Genomic DNA, 24,547 nt, shown 5'->3' on the forward strand with positions numbered 1-24,547 from the left:
GTCTTAGTCCGGACGCTCCGCTGATCCCTGTCCACCGTGAGTGACCCTGCTGGTATTTGAAATACTGGTGGCAGAGCCTTCAGCATCACAGCAACACGCAGCTGCCAACGTATGACAACCAACAGACTGGTGGCCTGATTCCCTGACTGGGACAGGAACCATGGTGGCGACAGTGCAGACTCTTAACCACTAGACTACCAGGGCTGGCCATCTGGTAAAACATAGCATGTTTTTAAATTTTTAAAAAATTTTTCATGAGTTGACTAGACAAGAAGTCAGGGGAGAGGAGGAAGAAGCCAAGATTTACCTACTTTCCCCCACCCCACGCTATGGCTGAGCTTATGTAACATTCACAACATACGAGGAAGTGGAAAAATGGAGGAGTAGATGCTATGATCCTCCTTTTTAAAAAATATTCGGTGAGGAAACTGCTGTACAGAGAGATTAAGTAACTTCCCCAAGGGCACACAGCTCGCCAGTATCTGATGTTCCACATCAGGTCTGTCTGAGCCCAAATCACACGTGCTGTAATCCCATATTAGGGCATGCTGAGGGCAGCAGGGGGTCTGCGGCCCAGAACTGCTCCAGCCGCCCAAGGGGTCCCCACGGTGCCCTTAGGTAGGCCAGGGGCTCCTCCATGTTCCCAAGGTGCCTTTTCACTCACACCATTCTCGTCTCTTAGAATCCCGTGCTCTGCTAGTTAATCTGAAAAGTGCATTTCCGCTTCTGTGTTAATGTCCATATGTTGTATAAAATATATACCTACACGTAGTAAAAATTCAAATGCTACAGAAAAATGTAAAAGATAAAGAAAAGTTTTCCTTCCTTCTCCTGACTGACCCCTTTTCACAGAGGAACTCACTATTAACAGTTTTGTGCGTGTCCTTCCAGAAAAATGTCTAAGTGCGTAACCGGGTCCATACTGAATAAGGACCTTCTGCCATAATGTCTTAACCCAAAGGAGTGATCCATATCATGAGAATCTGAGGTACACTAATCATGAGCAGTAATTTGTTTTTGTGTTTTTATTACTTTTTAAAATACGACTAATTGAGGACAATAGCTAAGACGTTCTAGTAATTCTTTTGGATCTGGTACTGTAAAGACTTTTTTTTTTTTTACTGATTATGTTTATTTGTTTTAATTGAAGTATAATTGGCATACAATAGCCTATTAGTTTCAGGTGTACATCATAGTGACACAATATGTATATACATTACGAAATGGTCACCACAATAATTCTAGTAACCATCTGTCACCATACAAATTTATTACAGTATTATTGACTATATTCCCTATGCTGTCCATTACATCCCCACGACTTATTTATTTTATAACTGGAAGTTTGTACCTCTTAATCCCCTTCACCTGTTTTGCCTGCCCCCCAATCCCGCCTCCCTCTGGCGACCACCAGTTTGTTCCTGTATCTATGAGTCTGTTTCTGTTTCTGTTTTGTTTTGTTTTTTAGATTTCACATATAAGTGAAATCATATGGTGTTTGTCTCTGTCTGACTTATTTCACTCAGCAGAACACCCTCTAGGTCCGTCCATGCTGTCGCAAATGGCAAGATCTCATTGTTTTGTAGCTGAGTAATACTCCATTGCATATATATACCACATCTTCTTATCCATTCATCCATTGACGGACATTTAGGTTGTTTCCAAGTCTTGGCTATTGTAAACAGTGTTGCAATGAACATAGGGGTGCATATATCTCTTCGAATTAGTGTTTTCATTTTCTTCAAATAAATACCCAGAAGTAGAATTGCTGGATTGCATGGTAGTTCTATTTTTAATTTTTTGAGGAAACTCCATACTCTTTTCAATAGTGGCTGCACTAATTTTTATTCCCACCAACAGTGCATAAGTGTTCCCTTTTCTCCACATCCTTGTCAATGCTTGTTATTTTTTGTCTTTTTGATAATATCCATTCTGACAGATCTGAGATGGTATCTCATTGTTTTGATTTGCATTTCCCTGATGATTGGTGATGTTGAGCATCATTGCATGTGCCTGTTGGACATTTGTATATCTTCTTCGTAAAAATGTCTATTCAAGAGCATTTTTTAATTGGGTTGTTTGGGTTTCTTTTGATATTAAGTTGTGTTAGTTATATATTTTGGATATTAATCCTTTATCTGATTTACAAATATCTTCGCCCATACAGTAGGTTGCCTTTTCATTTTGTTGATGGTTTCCTTTGCTGCGCAAAAGCTTTTTAGTTTGATGTAGTCCCATTTGTTTATTTTTGCTTTTGTTGCCCTTGCCTGAGGAGACTGGTCCAAATAACTATTGCTCAGATTGATGTCAAAGAGCTGACTGCCTTTGTTTTCTTCTAGGAGTTTTATTGTTTTAGGTCTTACATTCAAGCCTTTAATCCATTTTGAGTATATTTTTGTGTATAAGAAAGTAGTCCAATTTCATTCTTTGCATGTGGCTGTCCAGTTTTCCCAACACCATTTATTGAAGAGACTGTCTTTTCTGCATTGTATAGTCTTGCCTCCTTTGTCATAGATTAATTGAGCATATATGCGTGGGTTTATTTCTCGGCTGTCTATTATGTTCCATTAATCTATGTGTCTGTTTTCATACCATACTATTTTGATTACTATAACTTTGTAGTATAGTTTGAAATCAGGGAGCGTGATACCTCCAGCTTTGCTCTTTTTTCCCAAGATTGCTTTGGGTATTTGGGGTCGTTTGTGGTTCCATACAAATTTTAGGATTCTTATTTCTGTAAAAAATGCCATTGGTATTTTGCTAGAGACTGCATGGAATCTGTAGATTGTTTTGGGTAGTATGGACATTTTAACAATATTAATTCTTCCAATCCATGAGCACAGTATATCTTTCCATTTATTTCTGTTGTCTTCAATTTCTTTCATTCAATGGCTTATAGTTTTCAGAGTACAGGTCTTTCACCTCCTTGGTTAAATTTATCCCTAAGTATTTTATTCTTTTTGATGCAATTGTAAGTGGGATTGTTTTCTTAATTTCTCTTTCTGATAGCTTGTTATTAGTGTATAGACACGCAACAAATTTCTGAATATTAATTTTGTATCCTGCACCTTTACTAAATTCATTTATTCGTTCTAATAGGTTTTTGGTAGAGTCTTTAGGATTTTCTATGTATAGTACCATGTTATCTGAAAATAATGACAGTTTTACTTCTTCCTTTCCAATTTGGATGCCTTTATTTCTTTTTCTTACCTAGTTGCTCTGGCTAAGACTTCCAATATTATCATGAATAAAAGTGGTGAGAGTGGGCATCCCTGTCTTGTTCCCAATCTTAGAGGAAAATCTTTCAGCTTTTCACCATTGAGTATGATGTTAGCTGTGGGTTTGTCAGATATGACCTTTATTATGTTGAGATATGTTCCTTCTATACCCACTTTGTCGACACTTTTTATCATAAATGGATGTTGAATTTTGCTTTTTCTGCATCTATTGAGATGGTTATATGATTTTTATCCTTTGTTTTGTTAATGTGCTGTGTCATGTTGATTGACTTGTGGCTGTTGAACCATCCTTGCATCCCTGGAATAAATCCAACTGTATCATGGTGTATGATCCTTTTAATGTATTGCTGACTTCAGTTTGCTAATATTTTGTTTAGGATTTTTGCATCTATGTTCATCAAGGATATTGCCTGTAATTTTCTTTTCTTTTTTTTTTTTTGTGGTGTCTTTTTCTGGTTTTGGTATCCGGGTAATGCTGGCCTCATAAAATGAGTTTGGAAGTGTTCCTTCATCTTCAATTTTTGGGAACAAATTGAGAAGGAGAGGTATTAACTCTTCTTTAAATGTTTGGTAGAGTTCACCTGTGAAGCTGTCTGGTCCTGGACTTTTGTTTTTTGGGAGTTTTATAACTACTGATTCAATTTCATTACTTGTAAACAGTCTATTCAGATTTTCTATTTCTTTTGATTCAGTCTTGGAAGGTTGTGTGTTTCTAGGAATTTATCCATTTCTTCTAGTTTTTCCAATTTGTTGGCATGTAATTGTAGTAATCTCTTATGATCCTTTTTATTTCTGTGGAGTTTTTTCTCTTCTTTCATTTCTGATTTTATTTATTTGGGCCTTCTCTCTTTTTTTCTTGATGAGTCTAGCTAAAGGTGTATCAATTTTGTTTATCTTTTCAAAGAACCAGCTTTTAGTTTCATTGATATTTTCTATTGTTTTTTGTCTCTATTTCACTTATGTCCACTCTGATCTTTATTTCTTTCCTTCTACTAATTTTAACCTTTGTTTATTCTTTTTCTAGTTCCTTTAGGTGTAAAGTTAGATTGTTTGAGATTTTTCTTGTTTTTTGAAGTAGGTCTGCATTGCTGTGAACTTCCCTCTTAGAACTGCTTTTTTTGCATCCCACAGATTTTGGAAAGTTGTGTTTCCATTTTCATTTGTCTCAAGGTATTTTTTTTTCTCTTTGATTTCTTCGTTGATCCATTGGTTGTTTAGTCTCCACGTGTTTGTGTTTTTTCTAGTCTTCTTGTAGTTGATTTCTAGTTTCATACCGTTGTGGTCGGAAAAGATGCTTAATAAGATTTCAATCTTCTTAAATCTATTGAGACTTGTTTTGTGGCCTAACGTGATCTATCCTGGAAACGTTCCACGTGCACTTGAAAAGAATGTGTATTCTGTTGTTTTTGGTTGGAATGTTCTGTATATATCTATTAAGTCCTTCTAGTCTAATGTGTCGATAAAGGCCAATGTTTTCTTACTGATTTTCTGTCTGGTTGATCTATCCATTGATGTAAGTAGGGTATTAAGATTCCCTACTATTATTGTATACTGTCAATTTCTCTCTTTATGTCTGTTAATATTTGCTTTATATATTTAGGTGCTCCTATGTTGGATGCATAAATATTTATGAATGTTATATTCTCTTCTTGGATTGACCTTTTTATCATTGTGTAATGCCCTTCTTTGTCTTTTGTTACAGTCCTTGTTTTAAACGTCTATTTTGTCTGATATGAGTATTGCTCCCCCAGTTTTCTTTTCATCTCCATTTGTACATCTTTTTCCATCTCTTCACTTTGCGGTCTCTGTGTCTTTAGATCTGAAGTGAGTCTCTTGTAGACAGCATATAGATGGGTCTTGTTTTTTATCCATTCGGCCACCCTATGTCTTTTGATTGGAGCATTTAGTTCATTTACATTAAAAGTCATTATTGATAGGTATCTACTTATTGCCACTTTGTTGGTTGTTTTCTGGTTGTTTTTGTAGTTCTCTGTTCCTTTCTTTTTTTCTTGGTGTCTTCCCTTGTGGTTTGATGGTTTTCTTTAGTGCTATGTTTGGGTTCCTTTCTCTTTATTTTTTGTGTATCTATTGTAGGTTTTTGGTTTTTGGTTACCATGAGGTTCACATATATTGATTCATTTATATATAGTACTCTATTTTAAGGGGATAACTGCTAAAGTTCTAATGCATTCTGAAAGCACTACATTTTTACTCCCCCTCCATGTTTTATGTTTGTGATGTCATATTTTACATCTCTTTATTTTGTGTATCCCTTAACTATTTATTATAGTTACAGTTGATTTTACTACTTTTGTCTTTTAACCTTCATTCTAGCTTTTTAAGTGGCTGATTCACTGCCTTTACTAAATAGTTGCCTTTACAATTGAAATTTTTTTCTTGCATATATTTTCTTATCTAGTTATGGTCATTTCTTTTCTGCTTAAAGAAGAACCTTTAACATTTCTTGTGAGACCACTTTAGTGGCGATGAACTCTTTTAGTTTTTGTTTGTCTGGAAAATTGTTTATTTCTCATTTAATTCTGAATTACCCTTACTGGGTAGAGTATTCTGGGTTGTAAGTTTTTCCCTTTCCAGCACTTTAAATATATCATGTCACTCCTTTCTGGCCTGCAAAGTTTCTGCTGAAAAATCAGCTGACAGCCTTATGGGGGTTCCCTTGTATGCGACTTACTGTTTTTCTCTTGCTGCCTTTAAGATTCTCTTTTTATTTTAACTTTTGCCATTTTAATTATAATGTGTCTCGGCTTGGATCTCTCTCTCTCTCTCTTTTTTTTTTTTTTGTGAGGAAGATCAGCCCTAAGCTAACATCCATGCCAATCCTCCTCTTTTTGCTGAAGAAGACTGGCCCTGGGCTACATCTGTGCCCATCTTCCTCCACTTTATATGGGATGCCACCACAGCATGGCCTGACAAGCGGTGCATCGGTGCACACCCGGGATCCGAACCCAGGCCACCAGCAGTGGAGCACGTGCACTTAACTGCTACGCAATGGGACTGGTCCCTCGGCTTGGGTCTCTTTGGGCTCATCTTGCTTGAGACTCTCTGTGCTTCCTGGACCAGGATGTCTGTTTCCTTCCCCAGGTTAGGGAAGTTTTCAGCCATTATTTCTACAAATAAGTTTTCTGCCTTTTTCTCTCTCTCTTCTCCTTCTGGGACACCAATAATGCAAATGTTAGTATGCTTGATGTTGTCCCAGAGGTCCCTTAAACTATCCTCCTTTTTAAATTTTTTTCTTTCTTTCTTTTTTTTTTTTTTTTGTAAGGAATATTAGCCTTGAGCTAACATCTGTTGCCAATCTTCCTATTTTTTGCTGAGGAAGATTGGCCCTGGGCTAACATCCATGTCCATCTTCCTCTACTTTGTATGTCGGATGCCTGCCATAGCATGGCTTGATAAGCGGTGCATAGGTCCATGCCCAGGATCTGCACCTGTGGCCCCCAGGCCACCGAAGCAGAGCCTGTGAACTTAACCACTATGCCACCAGGCTGGCCCCTAAATTTTTTTCCTTTTTTTTGCTGTTCTGATTGGGTGGTTTTCACTATTTTGTCTTACAGATCACTGATTCATTCTTCTGTATGATCTAATCTCCTGTTGATTCCCTCGAGTGTATTTTTCATTTCAGTTATTGTATTCTTCAGCTCTGATTGGTCTTATATTTTCTAATTCTGTTGAAGTTCTCATCAGGTTCCTCCATTCTTCTCCCAAGTTCAGTGAGCATCTTTATGATCATTACTTTGAACTCTTTATCAGGTAAATTATTGCTCTGCATTTCATTAGGGTTTTTTTCTGGAGTTTTGTCTTGTTCTTTTGTTTGGAACATATTCTTTTGTCTTTTCATACTGTTTGACTTTCTTTGTTTGTTTCTATGAGTTAGGTGGAACAGATACCTCTCCCAGTTTTGAAGGAGTGGTCTTGTGTAGGAGCGCCCTCTGTGTACACTGCATGTCCCAGGTGACTTGGGCAGGCCGGCTGGAGCAGACGTAGGCTGGGTGGGTCCTGGGGTGCATTGAGTCGGGGCTGCCTCAGCAGGATGGCTGGAGCTGGAGTGAGCATGGACAAGGAGGCCCAGGATGTACTGCCCTGGGGCTGGCTGGAGTTGGTGTGGGCCAGGGCCCAGGGTGCACTGGGGTGGCCTTAGCAGGCCAGCATCTGGTCTGTGCTCCCGCCCATGCTATCAAGTGGAGAGAGAATGCAAAAAATGGCACTCACTGGTGCCTACAACCCCGGAGAGAGTTCCAGCTGTTCCCCACACATTTGGCAAACACTCTATGGTTAGTAAATGGATTTCCTTCCCATATGGTCTAGGTGTCATTTAAACAGCTGTTTATTTGCCGTGCCCCAGGGGGGCAGACTACATGCAGGCCCCTCAGTGATAGCCCTCTCTGCTGTGGGTCACTGCATCAGGGGTGGGGATCCCGTTGATACCGTGTCTTTGTCTCTCCTATCCCATCTCTATGTGGTTCCGCTATCGTTTGTTGTGCAGAAACTGTTCAATCAACCCTCAGTTCTTTTTCAGGAGGGATTGCTCTATATGTAGGTGTAGATTTGGTGTGACCTTGGGAGGAAGTGAGTTCAGGGTCTTCCTACGCTGTCGTCTTGAACCCTCCTCCCAGCCTTCTTTATATATGTTACTTCACAACAGCCTTATGGAGTAGATATTATTATAGATTTACAGATAGGACCTATGGAGACCTTGGAGAAAATAAGTCTCTTCAAGTCTTACAGCATTAAGGGATGAAACCAGGAATTGCATCTGGGCAGTTTGACCTCCTATCTTGCATTGTTAAACACAATGGATCACCATTCACTCCAGAAAAGTCACACACATCTTGGAAAAACAGAGAAAATAAGAAAAACACTACCGTCCAAATACGATCCACATTTTCATTTATTTTGATCTATTTCCTATTGTGACTTTCTTTCCTGAACTTAAAATCTAGACATGGAACCCCACAACTGATTTAATTATCTGATCTGGGAGTGTATTCACACACAGAAAGTTCTACAACAGAAAAGGAATTCACTTGCTGTTGATTATACAACAAATAACGAACTCATCTGAAGGAAGGATTGTCCTAGAAAATCCAGAACTTGCTCTGTAACCAAGATAGAGGAGGAAAATGAGTGATGTGATGGCGCATGGTCTTCCCATAAGGGCAATTCCAGAAGGGACTCCAAAATGGTGACAGTGGATAAGCAGGCAAGAGGGGGACAGTTGGCCATCCAGAAGGCAGCTGGACGCCAGCGACAGAGCCTCTTAAGCAGCCCCTGACAGCTGGCTGACCCTGCACGTTACCAAAGGCAAGAAAGAGGCCCTAGGCGACACGGATGCCAACCACCATCATCTTTTATTTTAGATTGACACAGAACCACGGGACTGTTGTGAGGCTCAACAAAATACAATCCTATTTTGGGTCCTTCTAAGGAAAAGAATACGCTACACCTGAGCATCACTGTATTTATAAGTTAATCCCTCTTCATGTGGAGGAAAATAGCTAGAGAAATTGATTTACAAACTGTCTAGCTGGGTCTAGGTATTTGTTTTTATTAATTTCGAAGAAAACAGGAATCTTAACCTTATATTACAGTTTTATGGATGTTATTATTTTTTAAATGTGTTTAAGGAAAACTGACTGAAAAGTGTGAGTCACAGATCGGATTCTAAGAACGCTGCTAAGCAATACACATTTCATATCACTCTTGCATGTGGTCAGATATAAACAGCAGCACGGATAGGTAAGAGCTGTTCTCACTGAGTAATAAAAGTAATTAATTGATGTTATACACAAAGGACTTCTCTATTTTTTTTTTTTTTTTTTTGGTATCCAGCACAGCTTTAATTACAAGTAATTGTTCTCAAAATCAGGTTGCTTGTAAGTTCTGCATTCTAGACAGTGATTAGGCATCAATACACTAATCTATCACTTTCATTACTTTAGTCATTTGAGTGTGTAAATTTGTATTTAATTCAGACAACAAACTAGGCAGTTCCCACTGTTACTTTCTATCAAAGTATGCCTTTTTAAGGCACAATTTGGATGATTTAGATTTTTATTCATTTGCTTTTACTTAGGAAAATAATAGTACATTGTTTTTCCTTTTGCTGACTACTTGGTAAATACAATGGCATCGAATGTACAAGGAGGTGGCTTTGTTACTAGTTAATTGAGAATTTTACTAGGTGTCCCTGTAGAACTGTATTTGCTACCTCATTATAATGAGCTGCAGCTTCAGAAACTCCCCCACAGAAATCTCTTAGTGGATTAACGGGAGCCCTGACTTCATTCAGAATTGGTACGTTTACTTCCTCCCAAGCTAGACACTAGAACTGCTGCCTGGATCACAAACCGCAGTACACTATTTACTCTCCATGGTGCCTTTGCATATCTGAGTGAATTTCAAAAATCAAACTCAAAAGCCTTCCTCGGACATCTGATGGGAGCACATTAGCTCCACCTCATCCTTGTGGACAACTCCACTATTTTCTTTGCTGATCTCTTATGCATGCATGCAGAAATTCTTTATTTCCTGCATAAAATAAGTTTCCTTGAATGTAAGACAAATGATGATGCTCTTTGTGTTTTTTTGCTAACTTGTTTTTAAGGTGTGATAGTCCAATTCCTAGACAAGGGAGTTTTAAATGAAAAAATGAAATTAAAAATCCTATTCATAGGGCCGGCCCCATGGCTTGGTGGTTGAGTGCGCGCGCTCCGCTACTGGCGGCCCAGATTTGGATCCCAGGCGTGCACCAAAGCACTGCTTCTCCGGCCATGCTGAGGCCACATCCCACATACAGCAACTAGAAGGATGTGCAGCTATGACGTATGGCTATCTACTGGGGCTTTGGGGGAAAAAAGAGGAGGAGGATTGGCAATAGATGTTAGCTCAGAGCCGGTCTTCCTCAGCAAAAAGAGGAGGATTAGCACGGATGTTAGCTCAGGGCTGATCTTCCTCACAAAAAAAAAAAAAATCCTATTCATACCTATAAAAAAATAAAACAATCAAGTGATATCTTTGGTAAACATTGGCTGAATAACCTTCATAGAACATGCACAAAAAATGCTTCGATTAAACTTGAGACTCCTTTATCTGATGACAAACTATGCTGTTATCCATTTCAAAACCTATTCAGAATTAGAAACGTTGAACAAAACTTACATTTAAAACTACTCATTTTCTTCATTAATTCTTCTTTACTAGGCTTTCTTATTAAATGTGCACACTATAGAGTTAACCCAGTCCAGAACTACACTGCTTTGTGCACTCCATCCTATCTTTCTTCCCCAGGTAAAGTTTTTATTGAAGTCATGGTAATTTTGCCTTAAAAAACAACCAGTAATTTGACATTTATTGAAAGACTTCTGTGATCACAGATATTCAGTGAGAATAGGACTCATGATGAAAATAAAAATAAGAAGATGATAAAGGACATGTTCTAGTCCTTCTGAAGGAATTCACAATCCACAAAATAACATGTACACATGAGCACAGGCACACAAGCGTGTACATACACAGCTCTTGTTTCAGATAAGTGGATGAATATGGTAAAAACTGGAGGGCTGAATATTTAAGGAGCAAGAGGACCTCTGAAAGTGGAGGGACCAGAGTGACAATGGAGTTAATCTGTAGAGCTTCTAGAAACATAGTGAAACGAATAACATTGCTTGTCACCAAAGTAGTCCCAAGTCTGATTAAACCATTTTTGTTTCACAAGCGTTATTTCACCAATGCTTCTCAGTACTTTACTAGAGTTTTTACTTAAATTAAAACCTTAAAAAGTTGTTTTTAGAAGAGGTAAAAGGTCACAGGTTGGGGAGACTCTAGGGCGACTGAAAGACACAGGAAAAAGTTTCCAGGCCAGAAAGAGCAAGTCAAGAGCAAAAGGAAGTTGAGGCTGGTGAGAACATGATGTCTACACAGGATTCGTGAAGAACAAGGCAGACAATTCCCCAAGGATAAATGACGGAGGAAGGAGGGACTTTTAAAATCAGGTTGAATTGCTCCAACAGGCTGTAAGGAATTATGGATCCCACCCGCATTCTCACATCGTGATTACTCTCACTTTATATATGTTTTTGCTTAAATCACTTTAAGCCAGTCACCTAAAGCAAAGATTAGTAAAAATAAGATCTACTATAATGATATGTGTTCAGCCTCTGCCTACAGGATCTCAAAGCATGTCAATGCAGCAGAAAATAAGCAGTTATCTGATATAAATAGAAAAAAAAACCCAAGCACTAATTTACATTTTTAATTGTCATTCCTCTATTAGTGAATGTTCGTGTATTGTCTAAGACTTCAGTAATCTGAGGGTGACTCTGCCTTTATACACGTAGCAAATCATTGAGGAAACAGTCAAGCCAGCGTGGACTCTGTTTCCAATTATTGACATGACTAAGAAAAGCTGAACACGACCACATACCCAACAAATGCGCTTTACGTGTAGCTTTTCTATCACTTGTATTTGCACTTATTAGGGACTCAGTAAATGGTTTTTGAATTAAAGAGATTAATTTGCCTCTTTACAATGTGATTTGCACTACATGCAAAAAGAACTTCAGTGACATCAATTAACCCAGACAGTTAATGGACGGGAGACTCACCCTTCAAGCCATACCAAGAGCAAAGGCAAAAGTTTTGAGTTGCAGGGGCAGCCCAGTGACCAACCCTTAGCAGAATAAACACAGCTCTATCTATTGTGTTTGTTTGCATTTTCATTTAAAGGAGTAATTCTGCAGTGGCTAAACAGAGTATTGTGAGCAATGGGTCCCTTTGGTAAAAATTAAAGATTTATAAGCAAAAGATAAATGGATGTTGCTAGAAATTTGGGAACCTAATTTACAAGTATCCCCACTAAAAATTTTCAACAATAAAACTCAGATATCATATTGACTTTTATTGTGTTCCTGTAAAATTTTGTGGAGAGAGATTATTTACAGTGTTAGAAAACAATGACTTTGCTGGAGAAATTTTCTTGAGGTTGCAAGGTTGGTCAGTTAATACTCTGGCCATGAAACAACTGTGTCCTTTAGCATTTGTCATGCAGAGCAAACAAAGGTTGAGCAGCTGAAAGTAACTGTCATACCAAAAATAGATGAGAATGATCCGTCCTGCATATACAACTCAAATACTTTCAGGGAAATGAGAGTGTTACTACTTTTGCCAGATAATAGAAGGTCATAGCCAACGGAGTAGAATGGCAGCCAGGGATCAGGGCATGGAAGATTCAAAGTTCCCACACTCAGTGGATTTCTGGAGGAAGACGCGTGGGGAATCGCAGTGCTATGAAAGGAGTGTTGTCTTTTCTGAAGAGGTTTTTGCTGCTTTTATCCCATAGCTAGAGGCTGCTTCAAGTGATGCTTGCAAAAGTCATGTCACTAAACAGGCTCTGAGTCCTTGGATAAGATCATAGCCTTCATGCACCTTTCCTGGGCATGGGAACTTGGCCTCTATTTTCAGCTCCGTTATCAACCATCCAGCAGTAGGCCAATTTTTACTGAGGGATATCACAGCCCCAAGCAGGAATATAAAGACTTCATAGTCCTCACCTTCAAGAAGCTTACAATCTACTTAGACAACACACACACATCCATAATGAGTCCATTTTCTAGGCAGTACCTCATTTCCACATGAGCAATAGAGGAGCCCTCAGGAAAGGGAGAGCTTTCTTCAGACGAGAGTGGCCGGTGCTCTTTGCAATAGTGCAGGATATGTTGCAGCAGGGTGACTTCTATGGGGGAGGAAGAGCCCAGGAGAAGGGAAGGAGCAGGTCTGTGACCAAGCGCTGGTTCTTGGGACAGGCTAATCCCCGTCCTCCACACAAGCTTGCATGTGTCATGGGCTGTCTGAGGGACACTGGCAGGGCAGCCCTCCACTCACTGCTCAGCCTGATGGGGTTCTCATGAGTGGAACCTCTCTTTACCTTCTTGCCCCACTTATTCTTCTGCTAAAATTACAATCTACTCCACTCGAAGCTCACAGAGAGAAACAGAGAGCCAGGCCAAGAGCAAATTTTTCTACCTAATCTCAATCTTCCTTTTTTATTAGCTGATTTGCAAATGGGCCCAACTTCAAAGATCTCACTAGGTTGGCCTTGGCTCTTTCCAGGAGCGGGGAACCATTCGTGGTATTATTATTATTTTTTAAATTTAATCTTATTTTTCAATCTTTCCAATAGCATCTGGACAATCTTTCAATTCTTGTCTGGTGATAATGAAATCATTAAAAAATGTACCAGAACCCTTTTTGCTTATCTCTGTGCCATTTGGAACATATGTGAATAAATTGAACACCACTTGCTCATTGGTTTTCTTTCTTTTCTCTCTCCCCTTGTTTTTAAATCTCTGTTTGAATTCAGTCACTAAAAGAGCTGGGCATCCGAGCCCAGTATGATGCTGGGAGGTACGCCTCCAAGTCCTCCACATGGCCCTGATCTAGGCAGCAAGCCACAGTCTACTAAGCACATTTTTTGGCTTAAGTGACCTAGAATCTGGGGTCTTTGTTGAAGATTTTCTTTAGGTTCCAAGTTGATTTTATAGCAATAATAGCCACCCTAATTTGAGTATCTCACAAATGGTTCTTAGACGACCGTAGGGAATCCAGCTATGCTCTTGGGACTAGGAGCTAAAATATCTTAGAGCACTCAACATACATCAAAGAACATCTTCCCCTTTCTTGGAAACCACGTTGCCAGCCTTTTCCAGCCACGGGGCCCGTGTAGGCAAGAAGAAAGCAATTCCCACTGGTCCCAAGGGAGGCCGCCCTGGAAGAGATGGGAAAGACTTTTCCAGAAGGAGCTTGCTCCAAAGCATAAAAGGTTCAGCCTCCAGCCTACCACTCAAAAAAGTTTTTAAAGGCTTTTTACAGACACAGTTTAAACCCAGCTGCACTTATCGATCATCGATTTGATTTTGCTTTGTTCGGAGGGATCTGTAATCTGCTTTTAAATGTTTTTGTTCCTGGCCTTCAGTGATAGCAAGTTCTGCCTGAGGCTACTTCTCAAAACTTGTCACTGGAGCTTTCAAGTCTCTGTGAATAACAAGAATAATTTTAATCTGGACCTCCCTCCCCTCCTTTCCCTATCCGCAGAAGGAATTGTTAGAGGAGGTGTCAGAATTTTTCATCAAATTCTGTGGAAACTAAAAACTATAAAAAGGAGTTATATGTCTTTAAAAGAAAAGGAAAAGCAAGAGAGAAAATTCTATTTACAAGGTCAGAGACAGTCAAGTGGATTTCATTTTCTCCAGTACATTCATTTGGTCTCAACAAGTGTTCAACTCCTCAGGCCTGGTGCCTGCTGCAGTTAAAAACTAAATTCCAAAAAATATCCCAATCATAGCAGAACATACTATTTTCACAATAAATAGGTTTTATAGAAACGTTTTTATTTATAGCTTTTAAAGGTTGTCATTGCGCCTTTAATGGCCTTGTGAACTATCAATTTTATGTTCTCTAAACTACCATAAAATAGTGGTGGTTCTATTATTATAGTCTGAAATTATAGTCTAAAATAATATAGTCTATTATTATAGAAACTGTGCTCCTAATTTAACTAATCACTTCTGATATTTCCCAAGCTTATAGAAACCTGTTCTTTGATTTTTTTAATGACATGCACACACATTATTTTTTATAATGTTAAGCATATGCCTACACATGTATGATCTTTATGAGTTTATTTAGCAAGAAACCAAATATGTGAGGAAAACAGACTTTTCAAGTGGCGTCTTAATTGTCTTTCATGCATGTTCTGCAGATCATTACTGAATGTTTACAGGTCCTGCATGGAATGACTTGACACCAAAGAAGAAGGTAACATATCTTCATTGTTTATAAAAATGACAGCTCCTAATGGACCATATTAGCTTTAACACAAACTATTAAATCCCCTTCATTAAATTTCCCTGTGTTCTGTCTCAGCATCTCGTTAGCTCTGGGAAGTAGGTGCAAACTCCGAAGGAAAGCCGAGCACACATTGAGACGATTAGAGACCACGGTTATTAGATAAGCCTCGGGAGGATGTTTTTCTTGGGCGGCTCACAAGCATTTTGAAAGAGTTGTGTTCCAGGTTTGAGGTCCCATGTTTCTTCCTCTTAAACCATGAGCAGCTGCAGCACATGACCTACTTCTGTCGGCCCTGTAATGATTTCCTTCCTTCGGAGGCTTCAGGAGTCCTCCTTCTGCCCTGTGAAAAAAGGGACAAATATTTTAATCCAAGCAAAATGCTAGAGCAGGTTTTGTTGGTTTCAGGGAAGAAACTCAATACAGCTCCAGCGTTGAGTGTAGGCCTCAAATTGGAACCATCTGGGCTGCAGAAGGGCTCCGGGACCTTTGGGGAAGGCAGGGACAGTCTTGCCTAGGGCTACAGCCCATCCACCTGCAGAGATGCCGGCGTCTGGGCAGGCCGCTGACTCCCCGGGGACCGGAGCCTCTCACCCAGCGCTGCCTGGCACTGGCGGTGGTTCGGGATACCAAGCAAAGAAGGGTGACAACCGCTCGGGTGACGACTTATTAAGTAAATATTCCTCATAACGACAGGAATGCTTCGTTATTCTTTTGGAACTTATTTGACACAAATCAGACAGAAGCACATATTTACTAACTATTTCTTTTTGGTGGTCTGGGGAGAAAGCCTTCAGGAAACATAGGTGGGTATACATGATATTTTCCGAGTTATCCTTAAAGCTAGGAAAATAAAAGGTGTTGGAAAAACAACGCATGTGTGTTTTAAGATTCTCTGTCTTCTCATTTTTTTGTTTACAGTGTCATTATTGTTGGCTAAGTTTATTTTCCAACTAAGTGAAAGCATTTCTCCAATGTGCTCTAATATCTAAACACAGAAGATGTAGGCTCGCTCCTGGGAGGTTGTTTTAAATAAAGTATTTTTGAAATTTTTGCCTTGCAGACTCTCCATGGGTGAGGGATGAGGCTATCAACCCATTTTCAAACAAAAAGGACCAGGGTTTTTGCTTAGTCACTGACCAGAAATCGTATCACTTCTTTTTAAAACCAGCTCATAATATATATTCTAGAAAGAAAATGGGACAGAGAGAACAGATCGAAATGGTATACAAGTTGTCCATTTTATAAACACATTTTCCAAATATCGGTTGATGAGGAATATGCCATTTTTAATCTGTTTTAAATTATTTACTGTAGTTAAAAGGATAATTATTGCAGTGTGACCATTATAGAAACCTAATCAATATAACCAAACATGACACCCTGAGCGTGGGAGCCCCACAGCAACCTCAACACAGAGGTCAGTGGGTGATACAGTGAGAAAAGGTGAGTCACTGGGAGAAGTGGCAATTCAGGGAAAATATAGGAGAGGTTGTTGAAATTTTGAATTTAGGTAAATTCTTAGAAGTGTAAATTTATCTGGCTTCTTCTAAACTTTTTAAATACGCCAATGGACCTGACTTTTTTGCTTATTTTAGTTAAATTTATTGGCTCTCTGTCAAATGTAGATAATATACACATAGATAATATATTTAAAAAAATATTTTTAAAAATAAGAATTGTCAGCCCCAATACATATATTTTTTCTCTCTAAAGGGAAAATAGGCATTTCAAAATAATATTTGGGTAACAAGGCTCACAGAACATCCCTCATTTTTACAAAGTTCTAAGAATATAAGGACATATACGGGGAAGGTTTCTGAACGCGTTGTAAAGGGCGAGAAGGCGGCGAGTGCCCCGTTCGGAAGTGTTCGCACACGCACACCTTGTCACAAGCAGGCTGGGAGGAGTACAGGAGGGCTGTGTGCGTAGGGCTTACGTTTTTTGGCCCTCTTCCAAATTTATATGCATGAATCTAACTTTTTAACCAAATCTTTGTTCTCTTTCCTCTTGAAGATGCTTCACGCCCCTGCCCCAGCTTCACCCAGAGACATCTTCCTCCCTCCCACCCCACCAGCGGTACCACTGTTCAGCCACAGGGTCAGACTTAATGGAGCTGAGCACACTTCCTATCAAGCTTCCTGTGGAAAGCCAGTCAGCTGAGACTGGGAAAGGCCACCACCACGCGCCAGAAGCCCCTGGAAGGCAAATGGGTAGCTCGGCATGGGGGCAGTGGCCCTTTCAGGCTATTGCTTTGATACCTTTGATATGGGCTTGGGTTTCTCTAGAAAACTCGGGCACTGCCTCATTCATGTAGCTCCGAGAGAACGCCCACACCCAGTGTCTGGGCCGAGTGGGCCCGGCAACTCCAATGAGTTGTGAATTTCTGAAAAGTATCCATGCCTAGACTCAGAATTTTAAGAAATTCTGCCGCATGTCTTCATTAGTATTTTTCAATGCAGGGTTTGATATCATCAACTTAGCCCCTAAATTAAAGCAGTGAATATAACAATCAGAACGCAACAAAGTCAATGTTATGATAGTTTTATTTGAAAAGTACTGTTCTCTACAAATGGGAACTAATCAATATAAACATTTTACATATATCTATATACATTATTTGAGAGAAAAGCACACCCTATCCTTAGGAAAGGTGAACAGTTGAGAGTGGGCAATTTCAGACTGATTTATGAACTGGGCAAGTACTTCTGATTTAAAAAAAAATTTTTTTTTTTTTGGCTAAAATGGTCGGAGGTGAAGAAGAATGACTTCCCAGCCCTTCACTGCCAAATCTTAACTTTCTGAAAACTTACAGAAATGCTTGATTAAAACTAGAATAAAAATCTCCAGTTGCCTTCAGCAAACCACAGCACAAGGGTGGGAAAAACAGTGCCAGGTTGCAGTTTAAGTATAGTTACTTGGCGCCTGCTGAAAGTACTGCTCCCTTCCTGTTTAATAATTAATTCAACTTTAAAGCCCCAAGGATCTGGACTCAGCACCAGCTTCACAAAGCAGTACAGAAACAAAATGCTTCCAGAACCGGAGGGGGGACAGAGGAAGAAAGAATCTAACATTTCAAGAAACATCACCACATGGGGCCGGTGAGCGGGGGGTGGGGTTTGGAGGTGGAAAGAACCAGGGTGGAGAAACTCAAAATAAAATAAATACACACAAAAGCAAGGTTATTCACGGCCACTGGCGCCGAGACTGGGAGCACACAGTGAGCCAGAAGTCGTCCATTTGGGAAGCAGACTGGGTGCCCGAAGGCTGGTGGGAGCAAGAGGGTAATGGGCTCAGTCTCTGGAAAAGGAGAGACCCGGCCTCCCTCTTCATTAGTGGCCTCTGCTCATTAATCAGAGTATCGCACTGGAAAAGGCTTCAAAGGTAGGCAGTCACCCCTGCCTTCGCCCCCTTTATCCTCCACCCCACCCCCAGACCCACATTCACCTAGCAGGGGATAGCCAGCGAAGGCTCTGATGGGAGGGCAGCCAGGGTGGGAAACGTGGAGACACACACACACACACACACACACACAGCTGAAGGAAGAGGGGAAGGACTTACTTATTGAGTGGTAGCTGCTCTGTGCATTAAGAACAACACAGAAACCAAGCAAGTTACCAGACTTACATATTCAGTTACAGAAGTTGACACCCAACACAGTGGCAGGTCACTGCAAAAAGGAGCCAAACATCCGGTGGGTGCTTTGCACTGTGCTTTGTGATTTTTACAAATCATTTGCTTTTTCTAGGCTGGTGAATCCAGCACAGGAAGTAATACACTGTGGACGCTTAAACCAGGCAGAAGCCACTAACAGCTCATCACATCTTTTATCACAGACAGGTATGAGGAAGAATGTTTCCAGAACGACTGCACACAGACCCACCTGCAACCACACAATCCAGTATCAAACCACACGGACTGTTCTTTTGTATTCCAGGAAACCTAAGTATCCCAAAGCATTGCAAAGAGATGGCGCTCACCAGCAACGAACAGATTAATTATACGAAATGAAGGCCCAGGTAGCAGAAGAAAAGAGGAAAGCTATTTAAACATCAAACTGTATTTACTTTTTGCTTGTTATTGTTATAAAGAAGACATGACATAGAACACTCACACACATCCTCTGAGACCGTAGGAGGATATTTTGAAAAAGACATTCACATAATTAAATGGTTGAGTTGAACAAATAATGACCTGAATATTTTTCCTAATCCCTAAAAAGGGAGGTTTTTAATACTCTACGATTATCAAAGCTATATGGATTTTCTTTATATTTCACTTTATACATAAATTAGTTATAAAGGTTTAAATGACAGCTCCTTCGTATCTTTTTCTCGCACGTCAGACTGCTGGCATTGCCTTGAAAATGCAGCAGCTGCCTTTCAAAAATAAGTTTTGTATTCCTCTCGACTGATCCCTCAAAACTGCCAGACTCAAGTTTGAAACTAGTTTCCAGTTATTAAACAATTTCAAAACCAGAAGGTCAATATGTTTTCTCTATTTTTGAGTCAGTGAATGTCTAGCTGTTGTTTTTTATTTATTAATGTCAAGTTCAAATTCAAGCTAATGTCCTTGTTTTCTTGTGAAGTTCATAGTGGTCGGGGTCAGGGAGGGACCTGACCTCGAGCGAGTTACCTAACCTTGCTGTGCCTCAGTTTCCTGACCTGTGAAAGGGGGATAATCGTCGTTCTTACCTTGAGAGGCTGTGATGTGGACTTCGTGCCACCGTGCCTGTGGGGCGTTCAGCACGGTGCTAACTGCACACAATGCTCCCCTCAGATTCAGGAGCAGTGGGGCCCCCTTGCTTGCCCCGACCCCTACCTCCCTGGACCCTCCTGGGTGTGATTATTTAACCCACTTGGTATGTTCTGAATCCTAGTGTGCTCCCTTTCACTTTACAAAATAGGTGAGTTTAAAGAGTTGTAAATTGAATTTCCATAAAGCCGATCATATTTCCAACACGCAAGGGAGCTTCCTAGTTAAAGGAGCCTCCACAGTGAATCTTTTCTTAGAGTAGCGAATTGCTTGGTGGTGAGAATAATTATCTATCAGCTTTTTTTTTTTTAAACAAATCTAGATATTTCCAGGAGGCAGTGTGTGGTAGTGGAAAGAACACTGAACTACGAGACAAGCCAGCCCCTCGGCTGGTCTGGCCACCAACTGTGTAAACCTGGGCAAGTTACAAGCTCAGGCACAAAGCCATGGGTGCCAGTTTCCACCATAGTTGAGAAGGCATTCACAGTGTTTGCTGTGTAGAGTGTGCCCCGAAAGCACTGTGGGGAAGCCCATTTTTGAGAAGGCAGGGACTCACACCAACACCCAGAGCCCACACTAAATCAGTCCAGACTGTCATGGTGCTGTAATAGAGCCATGAATTAAATAGACCAGAGGACTTATAAGGCCCACCCAGCTGCACAATTCTCTGATCCCCTGTGAATCGTGGATTCACCAACGTCCAGGTTAGTGCTCCAATCACTGGCCCCGCTCACTAACTGTCGACTGTGCCTGGCCTCGTACTGCAATCCACGGGGAACAGGTGGTTAGGTTTGGAAAGTGCCACTGTGGACATAAACGTGCCCTAAAAAAGGAAAAAATGTGACCCTGTGATTAGAAGAGTGGACATCAAGCTTGACTCTGGGGTAACCAACGTATTTCCCAGGAGCATTCTATTCAAAATTTACCAACACAAGGTTAAAATATTTGTCAGAAAACCAACACCTGGGTCCCTTAAACACTTTGTCCTAACTGCCTTTTTGCACCGTGGCTGTGCCACCCTGCCATAGTGCAAGAGAGGATTGGGCTCATTCTTTAACTAATTTCTATTTGTGAATCTCTCCCCTCAATAAGGTTAGACGTCTATTCATGTCCCTTTCAGATTTTTCTCTTCCGGGCTCTTTTAGACTCTTATTTGGGGATTTGCTCAATATCCCAGTCCAAGGAAGGTATTTGAGCAGCACATAATTTTGTTAGTTCTTGATCACCACATTGCTTGAGCATGAAGCTTTCAAAGAAAATTAAAGTGAAAAAAATAAGAGATGGTATTGGTCATTAACTCCACCTCAGGGTGACTTCTTTTCAGGGGCAATTAAATAGCAGCTCTGGGCTGTTAAGTTTAGTGGCTTTACTTGTAGGTGACACCTCTTCTTCAAGGACAACTTCAGCTCAGATCTGCTTTGATTTTACTTGTTGAACCTGAGGCTGCCTCTGCAAAACCAGATTTTATTTGAAATTCTAAGTGTGACCACATGTATGTGATCTGACCTTTCTTCTTTAAGAAACAAGTTTTGCATTACCAGGTAAATGCCCTTTCTGGGGAATTTTCATGGAACACTGGTGACATCCTGTGGTCAGTTTGGTTTAAGACAGCCAGTCTCAGCAACTATCTCAGGGAATAAAGAAGTAAATGCCCCACATCAATCCTAGTTTGTTTTGCAAAACCTATAAGAAAAAAGAAATACATTCTTATTTCTACTCATTTTTATAATATGAAATTCTCCTTTTTTGAGCAACGCAATTTTTCGGTGAATGTGGACAAAGCATGTTCTGGTAATGGGTATTTTTGGTAAAGACAGGTATTTCCTGGAAACAAGTTACAGCTTCATTGAAGCCGAGGCCGGTGCCATGACGCCAGGCGCCGCTCTGCGAGGGTACCTGGTTCTCACCATCTGCTGTGGGAAGTCCTCTGTACCTTGGTTTGACAACTAGTCCTTGCAGGAGACAGCCTTCTGCAAAAGAGCGCACAGCGTGGCTTAAAGGGAAAACAGTAGGTATTTTGGCATTTTTACACCAGTGACAATAAATTGAAGCTATTTAGTTGTAAATGCGATATTACACTTGACGGTTTCCCCTGGCAAAGCACTGAGCGGCCCATATTGAACAGAGCCAAAGAAATGGAACCCGGAGAGCAAAGCCAGTCACTAGAGTAGCCCACCAAAGGGTCTCGTAAAAGCATTTGTCAGTCGTTTAGAATCATAACTCAGCTCCACACTCGTGTACCAGGAGCAACCAGCTCGGTTTCAGCTGCGGAGAGCAGGCAGTGGAGTTTATGTTGTTCTTCTGTTTATTAAAAACGGATGGGAGAGCTTGACAGAAAAATCAAACTTCTGGTCATGGCTCATTAATCCCTGTTGTGTCTGTCAGGGGGATGTGTGTGGAGTTCCAACAAGCCTCTGGAAGTAAGAGCACTGCCGAGCTTTGGTATTTTCTCTAATTTTGAGAAAAAGAGACGCCAATCACCTTGAAGGGGAGAGAAGAGGAGCTTATTTTTAACCCACCTACTTTGGTGGACATTAAATATAAGTTGGTTTAAGATAGAAATGATTATGATGAAGAATTTTCCTGCCAATATTTATCATGGAGCTTTCTTCAGAAGAAGCAGAAAGGTAAAGATGAATGTGGAATAAAGTCTACTATTATGGCTGTTTTATGACAAGCACAGCTCTTGGAGATTAATCCTCAGGGGAATTTTGCATACTCCTTATATCTGCATATGGTCATTGAAGTGTGGCCCTCTGTTAATCTCCAGGTCTTGGCCTCCTCCCTGGAGAGGGACATGAGACTCTGGTCAATTCAGACTGTTTACATCAAGCCATGAGAAAGGACCAGAGGTATTCCAGTCCCTCTGTTGGGAACAATGATCATTTGTAAGACAGCGTACATTTCAAAGCCTTCACTCTGTGCCTGCCGCATCCTCACGGTTGAGAAAGACCCAGGACCGGGAGAAATGCTGCTTCTCCTGCTGATTTGGAGTTTAGGCTCTGAGGTCACATTTATGAATCTCCCAAGGCCTCAGATTCCTTGCATGTAAAAGGCATATAAGGACAATGATTTAGCGTCTACCCCAGAGGATGTCATAAGGATTAAATGAGATAATGAGTGTAAATCACCTAAACACAGCATCTGGCCCATAGGAAGCACTCAGTAGAAGTTGTTCTCAAAATTATTGTTAGTGGCACCATCATCATCGTTCTTATGGACAGCACGGTTTGCTCTCAGTTGTGCTCCCTCCACACTACATTCTCAAGCAACATGTCAGGAGCACATAAGGCGGACTAAGGGTGAGGTTGGAGAAAGGTCCTGCTAGGTCAACTTATTCGACTGGTTGGGGCGGTTATTAAACTGATAATTTTGAACTCTATTCTGGGCTCAGTGCTGTGAATGATGTAGAAAGTTTTAAATGTAGTTTCTGCAATCAATAAACTTAAATCTAATCCATGTTTGTGGATACAGGAAGTCTTCTGTGTAGGCAGTCCTAAGTCAATAGCTTTAAAGCAAAGTCGGTGAAGCCCCTGAAGGGAGAGCAGTGCTGAGTAGAGTGAGAATTAAGAGGGAGCAGGGGATCAAACCCAGCACCTGCTACACATATGGGTTCTCCCCCTGGGAGGTGAGGATTAGCTGGAACCACGCCCTCGAGGGTTTCCAGTAGGTCCCGGCACCCCCTTGTGAATTCCTGGTTCTTTTTAAATTTGGTTTTTATTTAGAAACATACATGGCGGGTCCCTTCCTTTGCCTAATATTCTCTGCCAATGGAGAACTGAAACCAAATTGTCTGAGCACGGAGCAGGTCTGAGATAGAAGTTAGAAGCTCTAATAACCTCTGCCATTGTGGTCCTTCCTCCATCTACCACCTAAACTCAAGTAAGTCCTTTTAAAGAGAGTTACTGAACACCCACAATGGTGAGTATAAACCATGATGCCAGATCTGGCCGGAGATACCCAGATGACATGGCTTCTCCATTAAGGAACCTCCGTTCCAGGCAGAAAGGAGCTTTATTTACACAAAAGAGTACGATGTAAGACAGTAAATGTTAGTGACACACATGAAGAGTCAGCCGAACAGGACAGAGTTCAGAACGGAGAGGAAGCCCATCTGTTGAAAGCGATCAGGAAACCTTTCTGGATTAAGAGATTTTATTTTCACTGGGCCTTGGAAGCCAACGATTAGGATATGGCAAGTGCGGTAGACATGTCTATGAGAGGGCCTTCAAGCAGAGGGACAAGCAGAGCAGAGGCCTGGGGCCAAGACCGCATGGTGTTTATACAAGAAGGAATATTAGAAAACCTACCCAGTATCTGCTGGAAATCTCCGCTTGGTAAAGACAAACAAGCATATTTCAAGGAATGCTTTGCATGGGAAACTTCATCCTGCTAATCTTGTTGGAACCAGTTCATTCCACCAAAAGAGGTGAATCAAGATTTGGGAATCTAATTTACCCTGCGGATTGTATTTATGTTATAAGTCAAACCTGCTCAACCCTCCCTTTCTCACTTGGCCAGAGCAGGAGAACCTAAGGACTGTGGCAGCAGCGTCATCAAGGAGCATTGTGGCTGTGAGCCATGTTTTCAATTTTTATTAGCATTTTTTATTTGCCGACAGCCTGATTTCTTTTAGGCTTGACATAATTTGCATGATTGAGTTAATCCAAGTGTGAAATGCAGTAGGGACC

The 24,547-nt window shown here is 40.6% G+C and overlaps 1 long non-coding RNA gene across 1 annotated transcript; it reads left to right on the forward strand.

The window, feature by feature from the left end:
• Window positions 1-17,121: 17,121 nt before the first annotated feature.
• LOC147912074 (uncharacterized) lies at window positions 17,122-20,127 on the forward strand. The gene is made up of 3 exons (XR_015550336.1): window positions 17,122-18,202; window positions 18,850-18,941; window positions 19,039-20,127. It is a non-coding gene; the product is annotated as an uncharacterized LOC147912074 (long non-coding RNA).
• The last annotated feature ends 4,420 nt before the right edge of the window (window positions 20,128-24,547 follow it).

Source organism: Ceratotherium simum, chromosome 40 (assembly GCF_057802395.1).
Source record: "Ceratotherium simum simum isolate JZ-2026a chromosome 40, ASM5780239v1, whole genome shotgun sequence".
NCBI lineage: Eukaryota > Metazoa > Chordata > Mammalia > Perissodactyla > Rhinocerotidae > Ceratotherium > Ceratotherium simum.